The sequence below is a fragment of the Pinus tabuliformis genome, chromosome 3_1 (assembly GCF_031772625.1).
Source record: "Pinus tabuliformis cultivar Carrire ecotype Pingquan chromosome 3_1, CPIR1, whole genome shotgun sequence".
In the NCBI taxonomy this organism is placed as follows: domain Eukaryota; kingdom Viridiplantae; phylum Streptophyta; class Pinopsida; order Pinales; family Pinaceae; genus Pinus; species Pinus tabuliformis.
The window spans coordinates 165,240,014-165,265,891 of NC_142301.1; positions in this window are offsets into that span (position 1 = coordinate 165,240,014).

The window sequence follows — 25,878 nt, forward strand, 5'->3', positions numbered from 1 at the left end:
TATTTTACTTAGGAAATACATAATATCACTTGAAAACCCCTTTAGCCTAAGTTTTAAATGTAAATTCCTAACATTTTAACTTAGTACTTATCATTCTATTTCATATTAACTTTTAACAATTATTATATAAATCCCAAAAAATAAACCCCTCCCGTAATATGTAAAAATATTAAACCCCCACGATTTATATAATTCCCGCCCCGATGGTATATAACCATTATATAGTTAATAGGGATTAATAAACTTATCCGAAGTTTATTAATAACCTTCCCCGCCGTGCAATACGGGATTAATTAACCATTTGGGTTAATTAATAACCATCCCCTGACCAATTAAAATGCTGCCGATACGATTAAAACTTTATTTATTATGTCGAGTCAGGCCCACCGCATTAAATCCCTGCCATATCCCACGCCCGTCAGCCATCCGATCATCGCCTTTTCATCCAATGGATGATAGTGATATCACGCCCCCTGGTGACCACGCTTTAACTCATGATCACCAGGCGGTTTTCCACCGTACCTCCGCCACGTGTCGTGTTGCCAATATGTTCGCTTGCCCCTGGCGCAAAACCGCCCAGCCTCAAAATCGGTGCGATACAAACTGCTTACCACTCTCCACATAATGACAGAGTGTCACATCACGCTTACGTCATTCACCCAATAAAGCAAAAAAGTTCCGCCAACCTTATTTTTGTTAAATAAAGCGGAAAAACGTCATTTTCACTATCATTCACTGCAAACTATGCTCCCATGCAAAACAATGTCCCAATCGACTATTCGAGCTTGCATACCACCACCTGGTTAAGAACCTTGCTGCGCCACCGCCTAGAACCTGTCATCCTCCCATCCATGCATTATTCACCGTCTTGAAACAGGTATTTATCCAAGCTGTGCAAAAACCCAGTAATTTTGGTTTTTTGCTTAAAATTCTATAATAGCTAGCCAAATTCAGGTCTATTCCACATTTGTATTGGCCATACAAATCTCCCAACCTATTGTCTTGCCTATTGTTCACAAAATTTCCCTCTATTTTCATCTTTGAATCCAAAATAACCAAAGATGGAAACCCCTGTAGCCTTGAATGTCGCGCCCATGAATGCTCCTCACAAAGACTTAGATTATCTGCCTCTTGCAGATAAAGATTTTAAAATAAAGGACTTAACCACTGATTATAATCATTTGAAAGCCTTTTGCCAAACCAGAGGCAGTTATCTAAATAAATATGACATTTTTGGACTGTGGGAGTCTAACCTTCCCATGTATTTTCTCCCCTCAGTTCACGTTTTCCCAAGCATCATTCATAAGTGTTGTGCCAATTATGACCCTGTCCATAGAGCAATTATGTCCCCATCCCAAACTGTTCTTTTTCCCATAACTGTTAATTCCATCAATGAGATGTTACAATTCCATTCCATTCAGCCCCTCACCCCTCTTTCCATGGGATATCCACTTGAAAAAGCATCTGAGTTGTCCCAATCAGAAGTGACTCGTATTGCTCAAACCTTCATGTTTCCAAAGCACCAGCCCAAAGGTCCACCTCCTTATCTGCGGACTTTCTTCACTGAAATTGGAAGACTCATTGTTGATATGATAGCCCTGTTTATGGGGTTCAATACTAGTGAATATGTGGATGATATCACCCTAGTATTATTATCAATCTTTACTCCATGATAGCCCCTTGCTGTCAGATATAAATATGCCACATTTATTGCCAACAAGATCCATGATCAATTCCTAAATTTGGAAAGGGAAGGAGTTTTCAAATATACCTCTTTCATATACCATCTTTTGTTGTATCATCAACCAGACAGCTTTCCTTTCCCTATCAAGAAACTGGACACCAAAGGAAACCCTAGGTCTGTTATCTTTTGGAGCTCAATCTTCCATAATACCTATGAGTCCCCTTACACTTATAATGAGTTCATTGACTGGTTTGTACATCCAGCAACCACTTTATTGATAGGAGTTTCCCCTCCTAGGGTTAATGGTGACATGAAGAAAATTCTCTAGCTCTCTAAACAGTACAAGACAGGTGACTGGTACCTATATGAAAATCACATAGAGATCAGGATGTATGGGTGTGAACTTTTCCCTTTCAAGTTACCCAAGTATGTCCCTATGAGACTATTTGCATTGGAGTATTTCAGACAGATCATAAATGCAGATTTAGTCCATTTTTGTAATGTAAAGAAGAAAGCACAACTAAGAATAAAGAACCAGCTAGGCCCTTATGTCATCAACTCTAGGGATGCATGGAAAGAAGCTGAAATCATTTTAGAAGATCACCTTAGACTAAGAAAGAGTTTTAGGTGGGTACCATATGACCCCAACAGTTTTATCTGTGACAGAAGGATGAAGAACAGGTTATCCTCATACATTCACCATAGGATGCCAGAAATTGAGCAGTTTGCAAACTTGGATGAATGGGTAGAAGGGACTCTAGTAGAAGAGGTAAGTGAGCAGGTCAATATGGAAAATGTTATGAGGGATCTTGAGAAAACCCTTGACTTGGATTCTTTTGGGCAGGTACCATTCCAGCTATCCACGGCTGGGACTTCTCAACAACCTCCATAGCAAGTCAACATACCAGCCACAGGAACAACCAAAGGCAAGGAAATAGATACTACAGAACAACCCACAATGACAGATTAGCCTGGAATTTCCAAAGAACATAGTCAACGGCCAACTCCTCTAGCTCAAACCAATATATCAGAAAGCCTAGCTTTGCAAACTCCTCTAAATGAGGAAAGAAACAAAAAGATGGACAGAGATACCACCTCACTTATCAGTGGACCTACAGAACAACCTGGCACAAAGAGACAATACTGAATCTTCTTTAAGAAGAGGAAATCATTGAAGAAACCACAGAAAGTCTAAGAGCCGAAAGAGCAACTAGCCAACAAACTCCCCCATTAGGAGGAACCTCACCTAGCTCACAAAGGCAGGAGCTAGAAAACCAGCACAGTGTAGAAGTATCATCTACCAGGCCACAAAGAAAACAGGCCTCAGACATTTACAGAGATAAAAGCCAGGAATGATCCAGTAAGGCTTCAAATTTATAATCAGTATCTGAAGATGGCCCCCTCAAACCAGCAGAGATTGATGTCAGCTTATGATATTAAAGAAGGTAAAATGTTAATGAGTTATTTTACGCCAAAGGTGCAACAACCCCAGTCAGCATTAGATTACATCAGAACAAATTTGGAGGTCTTAGCTAAAGATATTCATCTTATGGACCAGATTGAACTTCACAAGCATACTAGGGAAATGGTCTATTCCACACTGGCTGAAAAAGCAATGATGGCCCACAAGCTACAAAATTCCTTGGATAATACAATTACTCAACTTCACTTGGAAAAAGCCTCCTCCCTAGCCAAGGATAATAGAATAAAATCATTAGAAGAAATCATCATTGGTTTGGGACATGATCCCAAAGATATGAAAGGCGTTGAGGCATTAATCAAGAAGAAGGAAGAAGACATTGTTTCCCTGAGGAAATTGCTAAAGCTACCTCCTTCAAGGCACCCATAGACTGCTGAGGTTGTGAAGCAGAAATCTGATGAAGAAATGATGGTTATTCTTCTGAAACTTAATGAAAGATTAAATGATACAGAACAGGCATTAGAAAAGGCATTGAAGGACAGGCAGGGAGAGTCGACCTCTCAGCCTCCTGAAATAATCCCCATAGTCTCAACAGCATTCCCTTCTACACTTGGAATAGTATTGGCTCCAAACATCCCAGCAGCTACAGCAGAGGTGATTACAGGTACATCATCAACAAGAACATCATCAGGTAGCAGCACCAATTTAAGCACAAAAGAGCTGATAAAGGAAATGGAAGACATGAGGCTACAAGTGTCAAAATTAAAATAGGTAAAAAAAATTGGCTAAAATGGAAACAGATTATAATATTTCAAAGATAAATGTTGTGGAAAAAACAAGGGATATCAAAGCATTAGAAAATAAAGTAAAAACATTAGAGAAAGATCTCACTTTTGATAAACCTCTGGCAGAGATCAAGAAAATTATTTGGGCCAACATCATTCAATCTATAAATGATGTGTGGCCATCTATCCAAGTAATTTATGAACAGATTGATTTAGTGAAAGCAGCACATGGAGCAATTCAACAGACAAGAGCACAGTTAGGACAGATGCTTGAACAAGCCAACTGGATTATACATTTTTTGAATACCAAAAATAAGGAACAGTTGGAAGCACTAGGCATCCCAGACAAGACAAACACTATTTTGGAAATCAAAAGGGTGCTAACTAAAAGAACTTTGATGCAGAATCTAGAGAGAAGATGTCAAGATATGCAGGTGGAAATCAATTCTTTTATGGAGAAGTTCATAGTTTTTCAGAATAAAGGGCTACCAAGTCCTTTGGTCATCAATGACAGGTTAATGAAGCACATTGATTATGTAGATAAATTGAATAAGTATGCTGGAAATCAAGCTAGTTCATCAACAAGTACATCAGGAATAAAAGCACTTCCCACAGACCGAGTTCTCTATGACAGCTTGGAGAAATTATTCTATATTGAACATGAGGTAAAGCACTTGTTTCAACTCCAGCCTAATTTTTTCAGGAATACAGAAACTGATGAGACTCTGAGGAAACTTCATAAACATAGATTTCCAGAGCTAAAATGGTGGGAATATATGTTGGAAATTTTGTAAACTTACTCTTGGTAAAATGTAAATTTTGGGCTTTTACCATAGCAAGATGAACAAAGATAAAAAGGGGTCAAACAGGTCGAAGTGTATCAGAATAGGTGAAAATTATTGGTCAAAACAGGGCAGCCAGCACAGAGTTACTAAAGAGGACAGCAGCAAGCCAAATAAAAGGGCCTGCCTCCATCACATTCAGCGAGAATAGGAACAGCACAACAGCAGTTCACTTTCCTCCTATCTTCGAGACTAGTTGTCTCTATTTTTCTGTAAAAATAATTAGTCATCACTAGAATATATCTCACTATGTTATGAGATATTTTTGTAAATATTTTTTGTATAAATACCCCCTCAATTGGAGTATTGAGTGTGGATTCTTAGACATTGTTGTAATATTGACTATTTTGGAATAAAGTGTTGTTTGGACCAACTTTGAGGAATTGGAGCTAAGGACTTTTCTCAGAATTCTTGAATCAAACACCAGATCAATAAGTCATCTATACCTTGCGTTTTAAAGTTTTCCTTGTTTAGAATATCATCTATGTTTCACATCTGAATGGTAAATGAAAAAGAATAACTCATAATTTTCTTAATTGCACTCTGTTTTCAATCGTTATTATTCTCAATGCTTTCTTCTTAACTAGTATAAACAGTGAATTCTTGATTGCTCCTGTTTCCTAGTTTATTCATCTTAATCATTTAGTAAAGAATTCTTAATTGCTCTTTATTGATGATTATTCATGTTCTGCTTTTTAAAGCATGTTAAAGGATTCTTAGTTGCCCTTTAACCCTTTAAACCCATTCCATCTTTAAGTTTCTAATTGTTCCCTATTTGACTACCTTGCTTTGTTAAACCATCCTTTATGAAGAAACCAAGTCCAGTTAAGCCATCTAATTTGACTCCATCAACCCAATGGACTAAGCTACTCAGTTTTACCCCTTTGCTATTGAATCTCACCACCCAAACTCAAACAAAACTCCCAAACTTCACAACTAGTCTAAAACCTTTCCAAAAAAAGCTAAATCATAAAGAGAAAGCTCTCTCTAGAGACAGATTGCCTAGATTCTGTATCTAAAAGATTGGTTTGTGGTTACCTCAGACCCCTTTCCCCTTCTCACAACTTCTGGGAAAATCTAAGTGATAACATAGTGGTGACCATACTGGGGACCTGAACAATTTGTTTGTTACTATTGTTTACTTTATAAGCTACAGACGAAGCCTGAAGTTAGCCAGGTAGCCTTTGAAATACTCTTGCTTTGCAATTGCAGAAGTAAATGAATGCTGCTTCAGTCTATCTCTGGTCTATTTTATGGATTGAACATCTAGTTTCAAATTCTTGATCAGTTCCTTTTATCAAATAAGTCTTTAATAAAGTTCAAATCCCATATCTAAAGCTTTTTAAAGAAACTGTAAGAAGTTGTTTTTCCCAACCCATTTAGAGAAAAAAAACCCAAAAGTACACCTAGAAACCTGGCTTCAAAAAGGACTCGTTACGCCAGAGCTAACCCTGATCCAAATCCACCACCTATGTTTGAAAACCCTAATCTGATCCCTAAGATTCTTAGGAGACAAGAAAGTCAAGAGAGTTCTGCTAGTTCACGGCCTTTACATAGATCAACATCCTATCTAGAGAAGTGGATTTACCTTGAGGAGGAACCCTTTGATGAGTATTTTGAAACTTCTTTATTTGTAACCTTTTCTGAATCTGCCTTAGCCCGCATGGTTCATGATCCTTTATTCATCGAAAATCTACAACTTGAGATTGTCACTTCACATCTTGACAGACATTTGCAGAATTCCATTCAATCGGAACTTACCTCTGTAGGAACATCAAACCTTTTTTTGATCACTTCAGCCTCTCCAAGTTCATCTGAACCCCAAGCTACCCCTTCCACCCCTCCATCTACAACTCACATTCCCATTGTTATCCCTGTTCAACCATCTGTCACATCTACCCCTCCAGCCATGGAAAACAGATACACTCCTTTGCACTTACCTACCAACCCAGGGGCTATGCCTCAAGACTATCAAAGTAATATCACTCCTTTTGATGGCTCTGGTACTTACATTGCACAACAACATACTAAAAATATGACAGACTACTTTGAGATATATGAAGTTGATGTTGATGATGTTAGAATGAGGGTATTTGTTCAAAGTTTAACTGGAGATGTCAGAACATGGTTTAGAGCCCTTCCTGCAAATAGTATCAATGACCTACAAGGTCTTTATCAGACATTCTTTAACAGATGGGAAAAGAATAAAAATCCTCTCGATATTTTGTCAGAGTATGAAAATTTGAAGAGGGGAACACAAGAAACTGTACAAGATTACTGTACTAGGTTCAATAATGTTTACAATGCTATCCCCCAAAACCTTAGACCTCCTCCAGATTTGGCATTAATCAAATTCCCTGATGGATTTGATTCAGATATGGCATACCAACTTAGGTAAAGAGCTCCTCGAACCTTAGAAGAAATGCAAAGTATAGTTGTCAACGTTGAAGCTAACCTAATATCCAAACGAGCTAGAGCAAGAGCTGAAAGGAGGATACCTTTGAAAGAAGAACCTTTAGCCTTTGAACAAAAACTGGATGTTATTATTAAAGGTATAGAGAGATTAGGGGATAGAGTAGAAACAATCGAAAAGAAATCCCCTTGGGATGGACAACCTAGCAACACTGGGAGAAATCCAAATTTCAGGAAGAACCAAAATCGGAATACTGGGAAGACTGGCCCTGATCAAAACCTTAGGCCTCCTTTCCAGGAAAATTATTCTGAAGCCTCCACTTCTGATGAACCAACAGAAGACAACCAAATCAATTTTATGGGACTCAACAATGGAGAACAAGTATTCTTGACCCAAGAGGATCAAGAAGCTTATGTTCTGAAATAATTCCAAACTTAGTCAGATGAATCATTTGACTTTAGGGAGGGATATGATACAACCGTTTATGAAGTCCACAAACAATATAATTTGAGGAGCAGAAGAATATATGTCCCTGAAACTAATAAACAGAAAGCCACCAAGCAGCCTAACAAAGGTAAGACCAATAACATCCCTGTACATATTCTTTCCAGAATAGACCCTAACCCAACTAACCCAATTATTGAAGATGTATCTGATAATCAACCCAATAATAGACAACTTTCCACTTCAATTCCCTCTAAAGGAAACATGGAAGAACCTCCAGAAGGAGATTTGGAAACAACTTCAACCCATAACCGCACTCCTGAAAAAGAGAAAAACACAGAGAACACGGATGAAAAAGAGAATCCAACTGTCTGGAATGCAAGAACTCAGACTGAAAAGCCTTTTAATCCGGAAGTTGAAGTAGGCAAATTAAAAATAGTTGTTCCACTATCTGAATTAGCTAAACATGATGTCTACAGAAGCCAAATTAACAAGTCACTCAAAATATCAGTTAATGAAGATTCAGTAAATGTTTTTGATGATTAGCCTGAATTAATTTTTGGCCCTGAAGTGAATGGGAAATCAGTAGATGGGGGAATCCCTCCTTTCTATGTAATTCTGAACATACATGATAAAATACTTCATAATGCCATGTTTGATTCTGGTGCCTCTCATAATTTAATGCCTAAATTTGTGATGCAGAAATTGGACCTAGGCATCACCAGGCCGTATAAAGACCTCTTTTCTTTTGATTCAAGTCAGGTCAGATGTTTAGGTTTAATCAGAGACTTGTGTGTGTCACTAGTTCAATATCCTACCAAAGCAATTTTAATGGACATAGTAGTAATTGATATTCCACCGAAGTATGGCATGTTATTGTGTAGGTCTTGGGGTGCAAAACTTCAAGGATCTCTACAACTAGACATGTCTTATGCTACTATTTCAGTATTCGATCAACCCAAGAAACTATACAGAGAAACCTTAATGAAATATGTCGTAAGTAGTCAGGAGAAACCCCAAACTTTCCCTATCTACTCATTTCACTCTGATATGGATTCTTTCATTCTTTACAATGCTGAAATTGATCCTTCAACTGAATTGGAAGTTTTAGCAGCAGAACCAAAAGAAATTACAAATGAAAAATCTAGTGTTCAAATACAAGAAATTTCTGAGAACGATGACACACCAAACACCCAAGAGAAACCGAAAGAAACTAGAAAACCATATCTCCCTATTAAACAAATTCCTGAGACTCCTGATACCAATTATAAACATGAAATCCTCTGGAACTTAGAATTTGATGGTTCAGTTAAAAAAATAGGAGCAGGAGGAGGAGTCTAGGTGCATAATCTTGAAACAACCATGCTGAAGGCCATGCCTACAAATTAAACTTTAGATGCACCAACAATATGGCAGAATATGAAGCTTTATTGCTAGGTATTAAATTGATTAAGAAATTAGGAGCAATTAGGGTGTCTATCTTAGGAGATTCTGAGTTAATAGTTCAACAGATTAAAGGACAGTATTCAACAAATGATCCCAGACTGAAGTATTACAGAGATACAGTGATAGATATTCTCAATACATTCTTGAAAACTAGGCTTGCCGAAATCCCAAGAAAACATAAATTGCAAGCTCATAGTCTGGCAATGTTTGCCAACACCTGCAAATTACCATTTGAACCTAATCATTAGTTCACAGTTGAGATTAGACATAGGCCAGCTATACCCGACAATTTAAAGAATTGGCAAGTGTTTGATGGTGATAAGTAGATTAACAATTTCTTGACTTTAGATGAGGAATTTTGTAACATGAACATAGATGTAGATACAGTTAGTGAATTTGATCAAACAAATAAGATAGAAACAGACATTTCAGTAGAAAGTGCAACTCAAATGCTTCACCCAACAAAATTTACCAAAAAAGAAATGCAGGAACTTAAAGAAATGGATATTGATGAAATTATTGAAGGAGAATATGAAGTAATTAATTTGAAAGACAATCATTTGCCTCAAGGATTAACTGCTTTGGAAGATCTTTTTGATTTCAATAATATTCCAAAGAAACCTAAGATGGAGCCCTTAAGAGCAGATCTTGAGAACTATAATTTGGGAACTGAGGATGATCCTAAAATGGTGAAGTTGTCCAAATCTTTGCCCCCTGACAAAAAACTCAAATATGTTGAGCTAATGAGAGAGTTCCAGGATGTTTTTGCCTGGAATTATGAAGATCTGAAATCTTATGACACCTCCATAATTCAGCATACCATACATCTAAAGGAAAACCAAAAACCATTCAAGCAAAAACTTAGAAGAATTAACCCTGTATTATTGCCATTAATCGAAAAAGAAATCAAACGAATGTATGAAGCAGGAATAATTGCTCCTATCAGGTTTTCAGAGTGGGTATCTAATTTAGTACCTACTAGGAAGAAAACTGAAGAAATCAGATTATGTGTTGATTTAAGGAATGTTAATAAAGTTTCTCTGAAGAACGATTACCCCTTACCCAAGATGGATCACATTTTATAGAGGGTGGTAGGTGCTTCTAGGATTTCTCTCTTGGATGGGTTCTCAAGCTATAACCAAATTTTGGTTCATCGTGATGACTAGGAAAACACTGCTTTTACTACACCATGGGGTACATTCAAATATGCTAAAATTCCATTTGGACTTAAAAATGAAGGGGCGACCTTTCAGAGGGCAATGGACATAGCATTTGCAAAAGAAATTCATGACTTTTTGGTTATATATCTAGATGACCTAACTGTTTTTTCTAAATTAGATCAGCAATACTTGGATCATCTGAGAAAAGTATTCTTGAAATGCAGAAAATATGGTATTTCCTTAAATACTAAGAAGTCATTGTTTGGTCTAGAGGAAGGAAAACTTTTAGGCCATATCATCTCCAAAGAAGGCATCAGAATTGATCTTGCTAGAATAGAAGCTATTCTGCAAATACCCCACCCCAGAAATGTCAAAGAACTTCAAGCTTTCCTAGGAAAGATCAATTTTTTGAGAAGATTCATATCTAATTTAGCTGAATTAATTAGATTGCTTAATAATATGTTGAAAAAGGATTCTAGTATTAGTTGGACAGTTGAAGCCAAGCAAGCTTTTGAAGAAATTAAAATGGCTTTAACTAGAACACCGATCCTCACAAGTCCAAAGTTTGATAGAGATTTCATAATATTTTCCTTTGCATCAGAACACACCATAGTTGTTGTTTTACTACAAAAGGATGATCAAGGATGTGAAAAACCAATAGCCTTTTTTAGTAAAGCACTTATGGATGCACCTCTAAAATAAAAAATCATGGAAAAACAATCTTTTGCATTGGTAAAAGCTACTAAAGACTTTAGAGTCTACATATTGTATTCCCATGTGCCAAATTCTATTGTCAAAGACATCTTAACTCAAGATGGAGTTGAGAGCAAACGAGGTAAATGGATTGCTACTATAATGGAATATGATATTGAAATAAGACCTACAAAGCCTATAGAAGGACAGGGATTGGCTAAACTCATGACTGAAACAAATTGTCAAGCCCTAGACATTAATGAACTGGATAATGAACAGGAGATGGCGACTCCACAAATCAGCCAGGCCTTCTTAGATTCACCTTGGTATGCTGATATAACTTATGTATTATTAAACCTGCAGGCTCCTCTAGGGTTATCCAGAACGAAGAAAAGGTTTTTAAAGCTGAAAGCTTCGAAATTTTGTATTTTAGACAATGCTCTATTTTAGAAAAATCATGAAGGTATTCTATTGAATTGTTTAGTAAAAGAAGAAGTTGACAAGGTTCTCCAAGAATTTCATGCAGGAGACTGTGGTGGACACCTTTACTGGAAGGCAACTATAGACAAGATCCTGAGGGCTAGATTTTATTGGCCAACCTTGTACACTGATGTAAAGAAATTTGTCACTGCTTGCCATAGATGCCACATTTTTTAGGGCAAGAGAAAACTACTACCTTTACCCCTAAGACCAATCTCCACTGAAAAACCCTTTCAACAATGGGGATTAGATTTCATTGGAGAAATCCATCCTCCATCTTCTGGCCAACATAAATGGATTCTCACTGCCACAAATTATTTCACCAAATGGATAGAAGCCATTCCTTCTAGACGAGCCAATGATACTGTGATTATAGGATTCTTAGAAACCAACATATTGTCTAGATTTAGTTGTCCTGAGAAGATCATAACTGATAATGTTGCTGCCTTTAAATCCAAGAAAATGATAAGTTTCTGTAATAAATACCATGTCACTCTAGGCCATTCCACAGCCTATTACCCTCAAGGTAATGGTTTAGCTGAGTCTTCCAATAAAAGCCTAATTAATATTATTAAGAAATTATTGGAAGAGAACAAGAAAAATTGGCACAAGAAACTTACTAATGCACTGTGAGCAGATAGACTTACTACAAAGAAATCCATTGGGACTAGTCCTTATGAATTAGTCTATGGCACGGAGGTTGTATTTCCTTCATCCTTAGGAGTTCCAGTAATGAAACTACTTCAGGAAGCTCAAGTGGAACCCAATGATATTCAAAGGAGAATTAACTAGACCATCCATTTGCAGCAGACCAAAGAGAAAGTATATCAGAGGTCCCAAGTGGTACAAGAGAAACTTAAGAAAATATTTTATAAAAGAACCAAGGCAGAGGACTTTTACATTGGAGACAAAGTTTTAAGATGGGATTCCAGGAGAGAGGATAAGGGAAAACATGGGAAGTTTGACTTCCTATGGAAAGGACCTTTTGTTATCCATGCTTTACAAGGGAACAATACCTACTATCTCAAAAACTTGAATGACACAGAAACAAAAGAAGGGCCAGTTAATGGTCGGATGCTGAAGCATTACTGTGATCCCACTTTTTAATGTATTGTGATTTTAACATGTAAGTACTATATCCTTGGTAATGTCACAGTTTGGATTGGACAGTAACTTGCTGGAGTTGAAGCCCGGAGAGAAGGCCCTAAGCTTCAGAGGATTACTATCATACATACAATAAACAACCAGTAGAAGGAGATTTCAGAGCACAACCGAAGTCATTTAGAAGGCCATCTGACCTACTGTTCTTAACTTTCCATCAGGAAAAGCCATCCCCAAGTGGAGCCAGTGTTATGCTCCTATACCAATAGGTGTCATATTTCATGATTGACTTGATGAGCTCTGTAATATGGTCATACCTTTTCTTGTTGCAATGGTTTCCATATTGATGAAAAATCAAAAAAATTAAAAAATGTAAAGAGGGTATACCCTAAAAGAAAAATCAAAGGGTAAGAAGAATAAAATGGTCAAAAAATGAGAAGAAATGAACCCCAAACAAAAATAGACCAGGAAAGTGTGCAAGTCTAAATGCCGCTACTATTTCAGTTTCTGTAATAAGAAATTGTGTGCAACTTGTTACACTTATGCCACAATTGATGAAGAATCAAACTGTTTAAACTTGGCTCATTCATTTTTCAATTTCATGCTGTAGAGATAAAGAATAAAATCTGACCAAATTGTGTAATCTTGGCAGATAAGTAGATAGGTAGAGTGAATAAAAAGAGCTTAATAGTTTAATCTGAGCCCTTGGATGTAATAAGGTTAGACTTAGATAGATTTCTATATGTAAAAGAAAAAGTGTGATACGGGTTTTCCAATTCAAATGCACCCTAATAAAGAAGAAAAAATGCCAGGCTAAAGTAGGTAGGGTAGGTAGATGATGTTGCAGAATGATACTTGTGATGAAAAAATGCTTCTAAATGAGTTGATATTTTACTTTTATCACAAGTGCAAGGCAGACATTTTATTTGATGCAATTCAAGCAAAACAAGGTTAAATAATTAATTCCCCGTTACATTTTTCCCTAATTATTCACTAATTTCCCCTAAGTATTAAGGAGTTTGAAAATCAAAGGGGCTCAGAGCATTTCCCTGACTTCTGGAGAGACTGGACCCTTAGCCCAATGATCTAAAAGCCTAAGTACTCAAAATCATCCATCCATCATTCATTTCATTTCATAAATTTTGCCTAAGTGAAAAACCTATTTTACTTAGGAAATACATAATATCACTTGAAAACCCCTTTAGCCTAAGTTTTAAATGTAAATTCCTAACATTTTAACTAGCCGCTTATCATTGTATTTCATATTAACTTTTAACAATTATTATATAAATTCCGAAAAATTAACCCCTCCCGTAATATGTAAATATATTAAACCCCCATGCTTTATAATTCTCGCCCCGATGGTATATAACCATTATATAGTTAATAGGGATTAATAAACTTATCCAGAGTTTATTAATAGCCTTCCCCACCGCGCAATACAGGATTAATTAACCATTTGGGTTAATTAATAACCATCCCCTAACCAATTAAAACGCTCCTGATACGATTAAAACTTTATTTATTATGTCGGGCCCGCTGCGTTAAATCCCCGACATATCCCATGCCCATCAGTCGTTCTATCATCGCCCTTTCATCCAACGGTTGACGATGATATCGCGCCCCCTGGTGACCGCGCTTTAACTCGCGATCACCAGGCGGTTTTCCACCGTACCTCCGCCACATGTCGCGCTACCAATATGTCCGCTCGCCCCCAGCCCAAAACCACCTAGCCTCAAAAGCGGTGCAATAAAAACCACTTACCACCCTCCACATAATGTCAAAGCATCACATCACACTTATTTCATCCGCCCAATAATGCCAAAAATTCCTGCCAACCGTATTTTTGTTAAATAAAGCGGAAAAACGTCATTTTCACTATCATTCACTACAAACTATGCTCCCATGCAAAACAACGTCCCAATCAACTGTTCGAGCTTGCAAACCACCACCTGGTTAAGAACCTTGCTGCGACGCCACCCAGAGCCTGTCATCCTCCCATCCAGGCATTATTCACCATCTTGAAACAGGTATTTATCCAAGCTACGCTGAAACCTCGTGATTTTGGTTTTTTGCTTAAAATTCTACAAGAAACAGCCAAATTCAGGTCTAGTCCACGTTTGTATTGGCCATACAAAGCTCCCAACCTATTGTCTTGCCTATTGTTCACAGAATTTCCCCTATTTTCATCTTTGAATCCATAAGAACTAAAGATGGAAACCCTTGTAGCCCTGAATGTCGCACCCATGAATGCTCCTCACAAAGACTTAGATTATCTGCCTCTTGCAGATAAAGATTTTCAAATAAAGAACTTAACCACGGATTATAATCATTTGAAAGCCTTTTTCCAAACTAGAGATAGCTATCTAAATAAATCTGACATTTTTGGACTGTGGGAGTCTAACCTTCCCATGTATTTTCTCCCCTCAGTTCACGTTTTCCCAGGCATCATTCATCAGTGTTGTGCCAACTATGACCCTGTCCATAGAGAAGTTATGTCCCCATCCCAAACTGTTCTTTTTCCCTAACTGCTAAGTCCATCAATGAGATGTTACATTTCCATTCCAATCAACCCCTCACCCCTCTTTCCATGGGATATCTACTTGAAAAAGCATCTGAGTTGTCCCAATCAGAAGTGACTCATATTGCTCAAACCTTCATGTTGCCAAAGCACCAGCCCAAAGGTCCACCTACTTATCTGCGGACTTTCTTCACTGAAATTGGAAGACTCATTGTTGATATGATAGCCCTGTTTATGGGGTTCAATACTAGTGAATATGTGGATGATATCACCCTAGTATTATTATCAATCTTTACTCCATGATAGCCCCTTGCTGTCAGATATAAATATGCCACATTTATTGCCAACAAGATCCATGATCAATTCCTAAATTTGGAAAGGGAAGGAGTTTTCAAATATACCTCTTTCATATACCATCTTTTGTTGTATCATCAGCCAGACAGCTTTCCTTTCCCTATCAAGAAACTGGACACCAAAGGAAACCCTAGGTTTGTTATCTTTTGGAGCTCAATCTTCCATAATACCTATGAGTGCCCTTACACTTATAATGAGTTCATTGACTGGTTTGTACATACAGCAACCACTTTATTGATAGGAGTTTCCCCTCCTAGGGTTAATGGTGACATGAAGAAAATTCTCTAGCTCTCTAAACAGTACAAGACAGGTGACTAGTACCTATATGAAAATCACATAGAGATTAGGATGTATGGGTGTGAACTTTTCCCTTTCAAGTTACCCAAGTATGTCCCTATGAGACTATTTGCATTGGAGTATTTCAGACAGATCATAAATGCAGATTTAGTCCATTTTTGTAATGTAAATAAGAAAGCACAACTAAGAATAAAGAACCAGCTAGGCCCTTATGTCATCAACTCTAGGAATGCATGGAAAGAAGCTGAAATCATTTTAGAAGATCACCTTAGACTAAGAAAGAGTTTTAGGTGGGTACCATATGACCCCAACCGTTTTATCTGTGACAGAAAGATGAAGAACAGGTTATCCTCATACATTCACCATAGGATGCCAGAAATTGAGCAGTTTGCAAACTTGGATGAATGGGTAGAAGGGACTCTAGTAGAAGAGGTAAGTGAGCAAGTCAATATGGAAAATGTTATGAGGGATCTTGAGAAAACCCTTGACTTGGATTCTTTTGGGCAGATACCATTCCAGTTATCCACGGCTGGGACTTCTCAACAACCTCCATAGCAAGTCAACATACCAGCCACAGGAAAACCAAAGGCAAGGAAGTAGATACTACAGAACAACCCACAATGACAGATCAGCCTGGAATTTCCAAAGAACATAGTCAACGGCCAACTCCTCCAGCTCAAACCAATATATCAGAAAGCCTAGCTTTGCAAACTCCTCTAAATGAGGAAAGAGACAAAAAGATGGACAGAGAAACCACCTCACCTATCAGTGGACCTACAGAACAACCTGGCGCAAAGAGACAAGACTGAATCTTCTTTCAGAAGAGGAAATCATTGAAGAAACCACAGAAAGTCTAAAAGCCGAAAGAGCAACTAGCCAACAAACTCCCCCATTAGGAGGAACCTCACCTAGCTCACAAAGGCAGGAGCTAGAAAAACAGCACAGTGTAGAAGTATCATCCACCAGGCCACAAAGCAAACAGGCCTAAGACATTAAGAAGACATTTACAAAGATAAAAGCCAGGAATGATCCAATAAGGCTTCAAATTTATAATCAGTATCTGAAGATGGCCCCCTCAAACCAGCAGAGATTGATGTCAGCTTATGATATTAAAGAAGGTAAAATGTTAATGAGTTATTTTAAGCCAAAGCTGCGACAACCCCAGTCAGCATCAGATTACATCAGAACAAATTTGGAGGTCTTAGCTAAAGATATTCATCCTATGGACTAGATTGAACTTCACAAGAAGACTGGGGAAATGGTCTATTCCACACTGGCTGACAAAGCAATGATGGCCCACAAGCTACAAAATTCCTTGGATAATATAGCTGCTCAACTTCACTTGGGACATGATCCCAAAGATATGAAAGGCGTTGAGGCATTAATCAAGAAGAAGGAAGAAGACATTTCTGACCTGAGGAAACAGCTAAAGCTACCTCCTTCAAGGCACCCACAAACTACTGAGGTTGTGAAGCAGAAATCTGATGAAGAAATGGTGGATCTCCTTCTGAAACTTAATGAAAGATTAAATGATACAGAACATGCATTAGAAAAGGAATTGAAGGACAGGAAGGGAGAGTCGACCTCTCAGCCTCCTGAAATAATCCCCATAGTCTCAACAGGAGTCACTTCTACACTTGGAATAGTATTGGATCCAAACATCCCAATAGCCACAGCAGAGGTGATTACAGGTACATCAACAACAGGAACAGCATCAGGCAGTAGCACCAATTTAAGCACAGAAGAGCTGATAAAGGAAATGGAAGACATGAGGCTACAAGTGTCAGAATTAAAACAGGTAAAAGAAAAGCTGGCTAAAATGGAAACATATTATAATATTTCAAAGATAAATGTTGTGGAAAAACAAGGGAGATCAAAGCATTAGAAAATAAAGTAAAAACATTAGAGAAATATCTTACTTTTGATAAACCTCTGGCAGAGATCAAGAAAATTATTTGGGCCAACATCATTCAATCTATAAATGATGTGTGGCCATCTAGCCAAGTAATTTATGAATAGATTGATTTAGTGAAAGCAGCACATGGAGCAATTCAACAGACAAGAGCACAGTTAGGACAGATGCCTGAACAAGCCAACCGGCTTATACATTTTTTGAATACCAAAAACACGGAACAGCTGGAAGCACTGGGCATCCCAGAGAGGACAGACACTATTTTGGAAATCAAAAGGGTGCTAACTAAAAGAACTTTGATGTAGAATATAGAGAGAAGATGTCAAGATATGCAGGTGGAAATCAATTCTTTTATGGAGAAGTTCATAGTTTTGCAGAATAAAAGGCTACCAAGTCCTTTGGTCATCAATGACAGGTTAATGAAGCACATTGATTATGTAGATAAATTGAATAAGTATGCTGGAGATCAAGCTAGTTCATCAACAAGTACATCAGGAATAAAAGCACTTCCCACAGGCCAAGTTCTCTATGGCAGCTTGGAGAACTTATTCTATATTGAACATTAGGTAAAGCACTTGTTTCAACTCCCGCCTAAATTTTTCAGATATACAGAAACTGATGAGACTTTGAGGAAACTTCAAAAACACAGATTTCCAGAGCCAAAATGGTGGGAAGATATGTTGGAAATTTTGTAAATTTACTCTTGGTAAAATGTAAATTTTGGGCTTTTACCATAGCAAGATGAACAAAGATGAAAAGGGGTCAAACAGGTCGAAGTGTATCAGAACAGGTGAAAAGTATTGGTCAAAATAGGGCAGCTATCACAGAGTTACTAAAGAGGACAGCAGCAAGCCAAATAAAAGGGCCTGCCTCCAGCACATTCAGCGAGAATAGGAACAGCACAACAGCAGTTCACTTTCCTCCTATCTTCTAGACTAGTTGTCTCTATTTTTCTGTAAAAATAATTAGTCGTCACTAGAATATATCTCACTATGTTATGAGATATTTTTGTAAATATTTTTTGTATAAATACCCCCTCAATTAGAGTATTGAGTGTGGATTCTTAGACGTTACTATAATATTGACTATTTTGGAATAAAGTGTTGTTTGGACCAACTTTGTGGCTTGCTGGATGAAGAATTGGAGCTAAGGACTTTTCTCAGAATTCTTGAATCAAACACCGGATCAATAAGTCATCTATACCTTGTGTTTTAAAGTTTTCCTTTTTTAGAATATCATCTATGTTTCACATCTGAATGATAAACGAAAAAGAATAACTCGGAATTTGCTTAATTGCACTCTGTTTTCAATCGTTATTATTCTCAATGTTTTCTCCTTAACTAGTATAAACAGTGAATTCTTGATTGCTCCTGTTTCCTAGTTTATTCATCTTAATCATTTAGTAAAGAATTCTTAATTGCTCTTTATTGATGATTATTCATGTTCTGCTCTTTTAAAGCATGTTAAAGGATTCTTAGTTGCCCTTTAACCCTTTAAACCCATTCCATCTTTAAGTTTCTAATTGTTCCTTGTTTGACTACCTTGCTCTGTTAAACCATCCTTTGTGAAGAAACCAAGTCTAGTTAAGCCATCTGATTTGACTCCATCAGCACAATGGACTAAGCTACTCAGTTTTACCCCTTTTCTATTGAATCTCACCACCCAAACTCAAACAAAACTCCCAAACTTCACAACTAGCCTAAAACCTTTCCAAAACAAAGCTAAATCATAAAAAGGGAGCCCTCTCTGGATACAGATTGGCTAGATTCTGTATTTAAAAGATTGGGTTGTGGTTACCTCGGACCCCTTTCCCCTTCTCACAACTTCTGGGAAAATCTGAGTGATAACAAGTACCTCGATATATAGCATGCATGCGACTTCGTGGGGTTTGATGGATGGGTTTGAGGTTTTGATTCCCCATTATCTAGCTACCAGCTGATCATTATACTCCATCTTACGTGGTAGGTGAGGATTGGTAGAAGGAAGTCATCTAGATATATGGATATAAGCCTCCGGGGACAAAAATGGCTGCAAAATACAATCTTGCACAGCTTCATGCTGATCATCACACTTCCAACCCCGACCTACGCAGGCGACAAACTGCATGAGGACATGCAGAAAGGCCAGTTGGGGGAAGATGTTGGTGGCTATATTTTCATACTTTTACTGACCCTTTTACCCTGTTCTTTTTTTTCCCATTTCACAACAATAATGGTTAATCGATATCTTAAAACACATAGGTATACCTCTTGTCATGTCTTTATGGATTATTGATCAATGAAGCATAGTCGTAGGGTATTATTACCTAATGGACTTGCTAATTCAGTTATTTCTACAGATTTGAGGAAAGAATGACTAGGACCATGATTCACTGAATGATACCGTCAAAGTTGGCAGCGTTATCCTTGAACATTGGTTGCAATGGTGAATCAATCTCTCGATTGATATGCTGGAATATTTTACATTCTGTTTCATTCTGAAAACCGCCATGTAATTAAAGGCAGACATTGTCGTAATTCTAGGAATTGTATTATTGACGAAATGTATAAATTAGAGCTGCGGGTTGTGAAAGTTATCGTTGTTAAGAGTTGTTAAGGTTACAGGAGAAATACATTAACTTTGAGTTTGTAACAACATACTTGTAATATTTCTTTAGTTAATGACAGTTTGATCCTATGAGCATATCGTGATGGAAGTATTACATACCCTCATGTCCTTCCACTCTATATATCAGATAAGCTATTAGCTAGGGAAATAGCATACCAGATGGTGGAAAAGGGGATGACTAGAAACCTTAAAGACTCTAAAAAACAAGTGTGGCCTCCATTTGCCCTCCGCTGTGGCACTTACAAATTGCATGATTTTAAACATGCTGAGAAAGAAGTAGAGAAAACTAAGGATCTGAGTCTAGCAGTGATTCCTAAAAGACAATAAGATCTAAACAAGGTCACTTACAATTCCACCAGTCAGGTGAAAATTGGTAAATTTATACATGAAGAGGATGAGTTTGATGATTTATTCGCTTAGGCAAAGTTATTCTCACAAGTAACTCATCTGGAAAGATTCAAACTAGGAGCCGCAAAGATGGATAAATTCATGGAATACAAGACATGGAGGTTATAAACATTGCCTCTAGATTTATTGAATACTACCCCTACTATTCACCAAACATAGCACAACGAGGAACAGACTATTGAAGCGATTTCTGAAGAAGGGGAAACAATTGAAAAAACCAGTGAACCCCTTACCACAGATGTTAATATTGACCCCATCTTGATTAGAGAATGGGCACAGTTTGATCAGCAGATCAAAAGCTAGAGCGACTCCCAAAGCATTATCTCATCAGCATCGCCCGCAACACAATAGCCCATTATTACTGAGAGTGCAATTGAAGGGACACCTAGTACAGACATAGCTCAAAAAGAGATTGAAATAATCCCTAAAGATCATTCAGGAGACATTACATTAAATATTGAGGAAATACAACCTTTGGATGTCTTTTACAGCCCAAAGCACAAGGTTGTAGTCAACAGACAGAGGAAAAAGAGGAAAATTGACCAGACATCATCCATAGCTCCTTAATCTGAATTTATGAATGTTATATGGAAGGATTCAAAGGTCAATCCTTCAGAGGATTTGACTAAGTTATCCCAATATGCAGGGGCTTACACATTTGCCACAATTGATAAGGCCACTAAAGTTAACCAATTAATCAAAGAAAAATATCAAAGGATTACTCAGCTTGAAGAGCAAACAGCAGTAGAACAACAGAAGATTAATCGGCTTGAAGAATAGTTGGCAGAAGAAAAACAAAGGAACGAGCAGCTCAAAGTTCAATTAAACCTGGAGAAACTGAATATTGACCAACATGCCATCCAAAAACAACAACAGTTGTCCCAACAGCTCGAACAGCTTCAATTGACACATCAACAAGAAATGAAAGCTAAAGAGGAGAAAATCTCACAACTACAACTATATACAGAACAGTTCAGAGAATATCCTAAGGTCGAGGAATTTAAGAAGGAAGCCCTAGAAGCAAATAAGGCCTTATCACAGCAGCTCAATCTGCTTCACCATAAAATATCTCTTCTCGACCCATTATGCATTATAACTACATCACTAATCGATTAGGCAGTTAATACCAAATTAGAATTTGAGGATGTAGATGACAAGGTCACAAATTTCCTCTCTTGGTAGAGCACAGTGGAAGGCAAAGCTTCTAACCTACCGAAAATTCAAGAGTCGCATAAATAAATATTGTTTTCGGAATGGGAAACACAGTTAATAAAGGCAGAAATGGCTACTTCCAGGGCTAGAGCTATAATGAACAATGTGATTGAGCTGGTAAATAATAATTTATATGGAGCCAATTTGATTTCTGATTGTACCCTAGGAAATCTTCCAAAAGTGAAAGTGTTAGAAAATCAATGGAAGCAATATTTGGCCACCAAAGATGAACAACTCAGTAGAGTACAAAGCCTTACTTGGGATGCGTATTGGTCCTTTTTTATCAAACCACACAGTCAACAGATGACCATCAAATGCCTTGCCGACGTTGTTGATCGCATGGTGCCCGAGCTTTCAGATGCCATGTACACAGGACAACTACACTCCAAGATGAGTCATCCTTCGGAAATTCAAAACATGCTCTCAATTTTTCAGTTGCAGATACAAGAGAAGAAATAGATACAATGAATCTTTTCAAAGGCAATTGCACTACTATTTTTTCAATTCAAATCCCAGATTTTAATGTTTACAGTTCCAACAACTCTAAGCGATTTTTGTTGACAATTTGTTTTAATTCTATTATATAAACCCTTTCATGTTATTGAAGAAAGGGTCCTCAATTTGTACAAAAAACTAGACTTAAGAAGTTGCACTTCTGCACTTCTAAATTTATTTTTTATGAGCATTGGATCAAGGTTTCAGATTTTTGTGAAAGAACTTTTTCAAGACCTACATTTTTGTATCTCCTGGAAGTTTCTGGAATAAAGAGGTGGAACTGGAATGTTATTTACATATCAATAGTAAAATGCATGCGATATTTCTATCATTATTCTTTTTGTCTTGATTTAATTAGCATTTCATTTAATTTGCTATTGTTGATGTATTCACACACTTCAAGTAATTCTATATTGACTCACTTCTAAACGATTTAGAATTGTTACATTAGAGATATATATCAGCGATAAATATTACGATGTCATGTGATATGTTTTTATAACTACTTTGTTTAATTTCTTAAACAAAGTAATCATTATTTAAATACATCTTTCTATGGATAAGTAAATCATCTATATGATTGTTTGTTTGATAGGAATTATCAAGAATTGCATTGTTATAAGATTACTCGGGTTATATAGGTATATTTGTATATTTTAAAGTAATAGATTAAACCATCTACCATCTCCGATATACATTTTAAAACACTCATTCATTAAACCACACATTATTGGGAAACTGGTCCCATAACATCCAGTTGGAGCCACCATCCCAAATGGAAAAGGAGTTGTACTAAGGCTTGGACTGGGTGATTATCCCCCAATGTTGGTGCTACGATTTTAGAGGCATCAACATTTTGTTACTCCTCCGGTGTTGTTATTCTGAGCATGGTGGTTGTCTAAGTGCTGCACTGGTGTTATTACTCATGGCGATGGTGATTTTCTCTAAGTACTCAAGTGTTGTTACTCCTCGGGTGCTATTACTCCTCTGGTCCTGTTTCTCCGTCACGATTTCATCTAAATACTTCAATGTTGTTACTCCATCGCGATTTCATCTAAGTACCTTAGTTTTGTTACTCCTCTGGTGTTGTTACTCCATCGTGATTCCGACTAAGTGTTCAAGCGGTGTTGTTACTCCCCTGATGTTGTTACTCCTCGGGGGTTGTTACTCCACTGTTGTTACTCCGTCAAGGTAAGTCACCAGATATGTCCCCAATTGACTTTGTGGATTTGATTGATAATTCGTTTGACATGACTCGATATGACCGCGGGTGATCATCCCTTAGTTTGGGGGAGGTACTATAATAAATGATGATTATGCCATAATTAAATTACAATAATGACTTCTTATTATCATTATTGAACCTTGTGCTAAGTGTGTACACTCTACGATTTCCACCATACTTCGCACAGTTACCCATATGCATCAGGACTTGAATTTAGTACTATTGTAATAATGAATGACCCTTTCCAATGCTACAAAGTAATTACCACTCATTATTACCATTATCCGCCATGGATTTTTCCATATTTCACTGTTACCCTCCCAGATTTCACTCTCACTGCACCCCATCATTATCACAACTCTCTCACTGCAAATCTACCTATCGACACTCCTCCTTGACGGTTTGTTGTCACTCTGAAGTTCTATTATAGAGCTGTTGTAGAATGGGTGGGTAGGCTGTGAAACATGAACCAGAAAGCACAAAGTAGGTTCGACGCAATACAAATGTTTGGAAAGTATTCTTGGATGCAGGATGACATGTGTATTTTGAAAGGATACAAGGATTTGACGAAGCTATCATAGTTGAATTTGTGTTAAACCTAGAAGGAAATCATTCCAGAGTTCATGGGTTGGATATTTCTATCACGGAGGAAGTTATTTCGATTGTCAATGGGTTGCAGTGAGGAGGTCAGAAATGGTTCTCTCGGAAGTCTCCTCTGCTACAGTTTCAGGAATTGTTTTTGCAGGCTAGGGAGACAATAGTCCAGAAAGGAAGAGGGTATGATTGTAAATCTCTACCATACCCATGGGCTAAGGTGGTGTATTTTGTTATGAGGTATGTTACCTGTAAAGGTCATTTTTTTACATTGTTTAAATACCATTTCAAACTCCTTGCATGCCTTCAGTTTCAGCATGCATAAGTTCATTCTTTAGACATGCCATACTTTCTATGGAGCAACCTTCAATTAATGGTGCAGTCTTCCCGTCGATCTGGAAAACCATTAGCGTTCTCATAAATCATGGGTTGATTAGATTATTGGTGGTGCATGCTCTGTCTAGAACCTCCATGGCTTGGCCACAACTCACCGAGCTATCAAAGGAAGAAATTGCGGGAATGCTACCTGCAAGGGAGGAGGAAGAAGACTTAGCAGCGGAAGAAGAGGCCACATATGACATTACTCCAGCGTCGCCTATTGTCCCAATAGAAATAGACACAATGGAGATAGGTGAGACTACAGGCGATGTTGCTCCATAAGAACCAGCATCGACTGCCAATTTAATAGGCAAATCACAACCCTTGGATGCAATTACAGGTGGTGCTGACACACAAGAACCAACATCACTTATCCAAGCAATTGAAGAACCTTTGGTTAAAAATGTAGGTGGTGCTCACACACAAGAACCAACACCACCTTTCCAAGAAATTGAAGAGCCTTTGGTTGAAAACGTAGGTGGTGCTGACACACAAGAACCAACACCACCTATCCAAGTAGTTGAAGAACCCTTGGATGTAAATGTAGGTGGTGCCACCACACAAGGACCAGCACCATTGGCTCAAATGATTGTGGAACCTTTGGAGGAAACAGGGGCTATAGTCGACACTGCTCCAAAAGAACGAGTGTTGGTTGCTGGCAGAAGGACAATTTGGAAGAAGCATGGGTGGAAGGGGGAAAAGGGAGCATAGAACAGCCAGTGAACATAGAAGAAGAAGAAGTAGGGCCTGCATCAGTAGGCATTGAGAGAATGAGAATTCGTGAAATTATTCCTCGCTCTCCTTTTCTTGCATCTTTTCCAAAAGGGGCAAGAAATTTTGTTCCCCTAGATGCATGGAGAAAGAAAAAGCTTCTCCCCCGATCCTAAAATTTGTTGGGATAGTTAGAGGCACCATTATCAAAAATGTTACTCAAAAACTAGTGTTGACTAGTGAATGAATTGAACAAATTGAAGGGTTGGTGGTTGACACGGCCACACAAGAACCAATGTCGACCGAAGGAGAAAATGAATAAGAAATGGTCGGTACTACTTCTACAGAACCATTAGAGGAGGATGTTGCTAATAAGACTAACCCACAAGGGCTACATATAATTTCTAAGTAGATGGAATAGGATGGTCGGGCAGTAGACCAACCTTAAGAAGAGGGTGTCAAAGACACTACCCCACAAGACCATGCAGTGAATCTAGAGCCACAGCGGGAAGACGGAGAGATCCTGAGACCTGAAGAAGGAGATGGAAGGTTTGTTCCCTGAGTCGAGGAACAAACAGAAGAAATTAGAATAAAACAAGAACTAGATGACAACTTTATCAATGTCGACCTGCCAAGCCCTAGACCAGCTGTGAGACCTATGGAGGAAGTTTCTTTAAAATAGGAATTCATCGATAA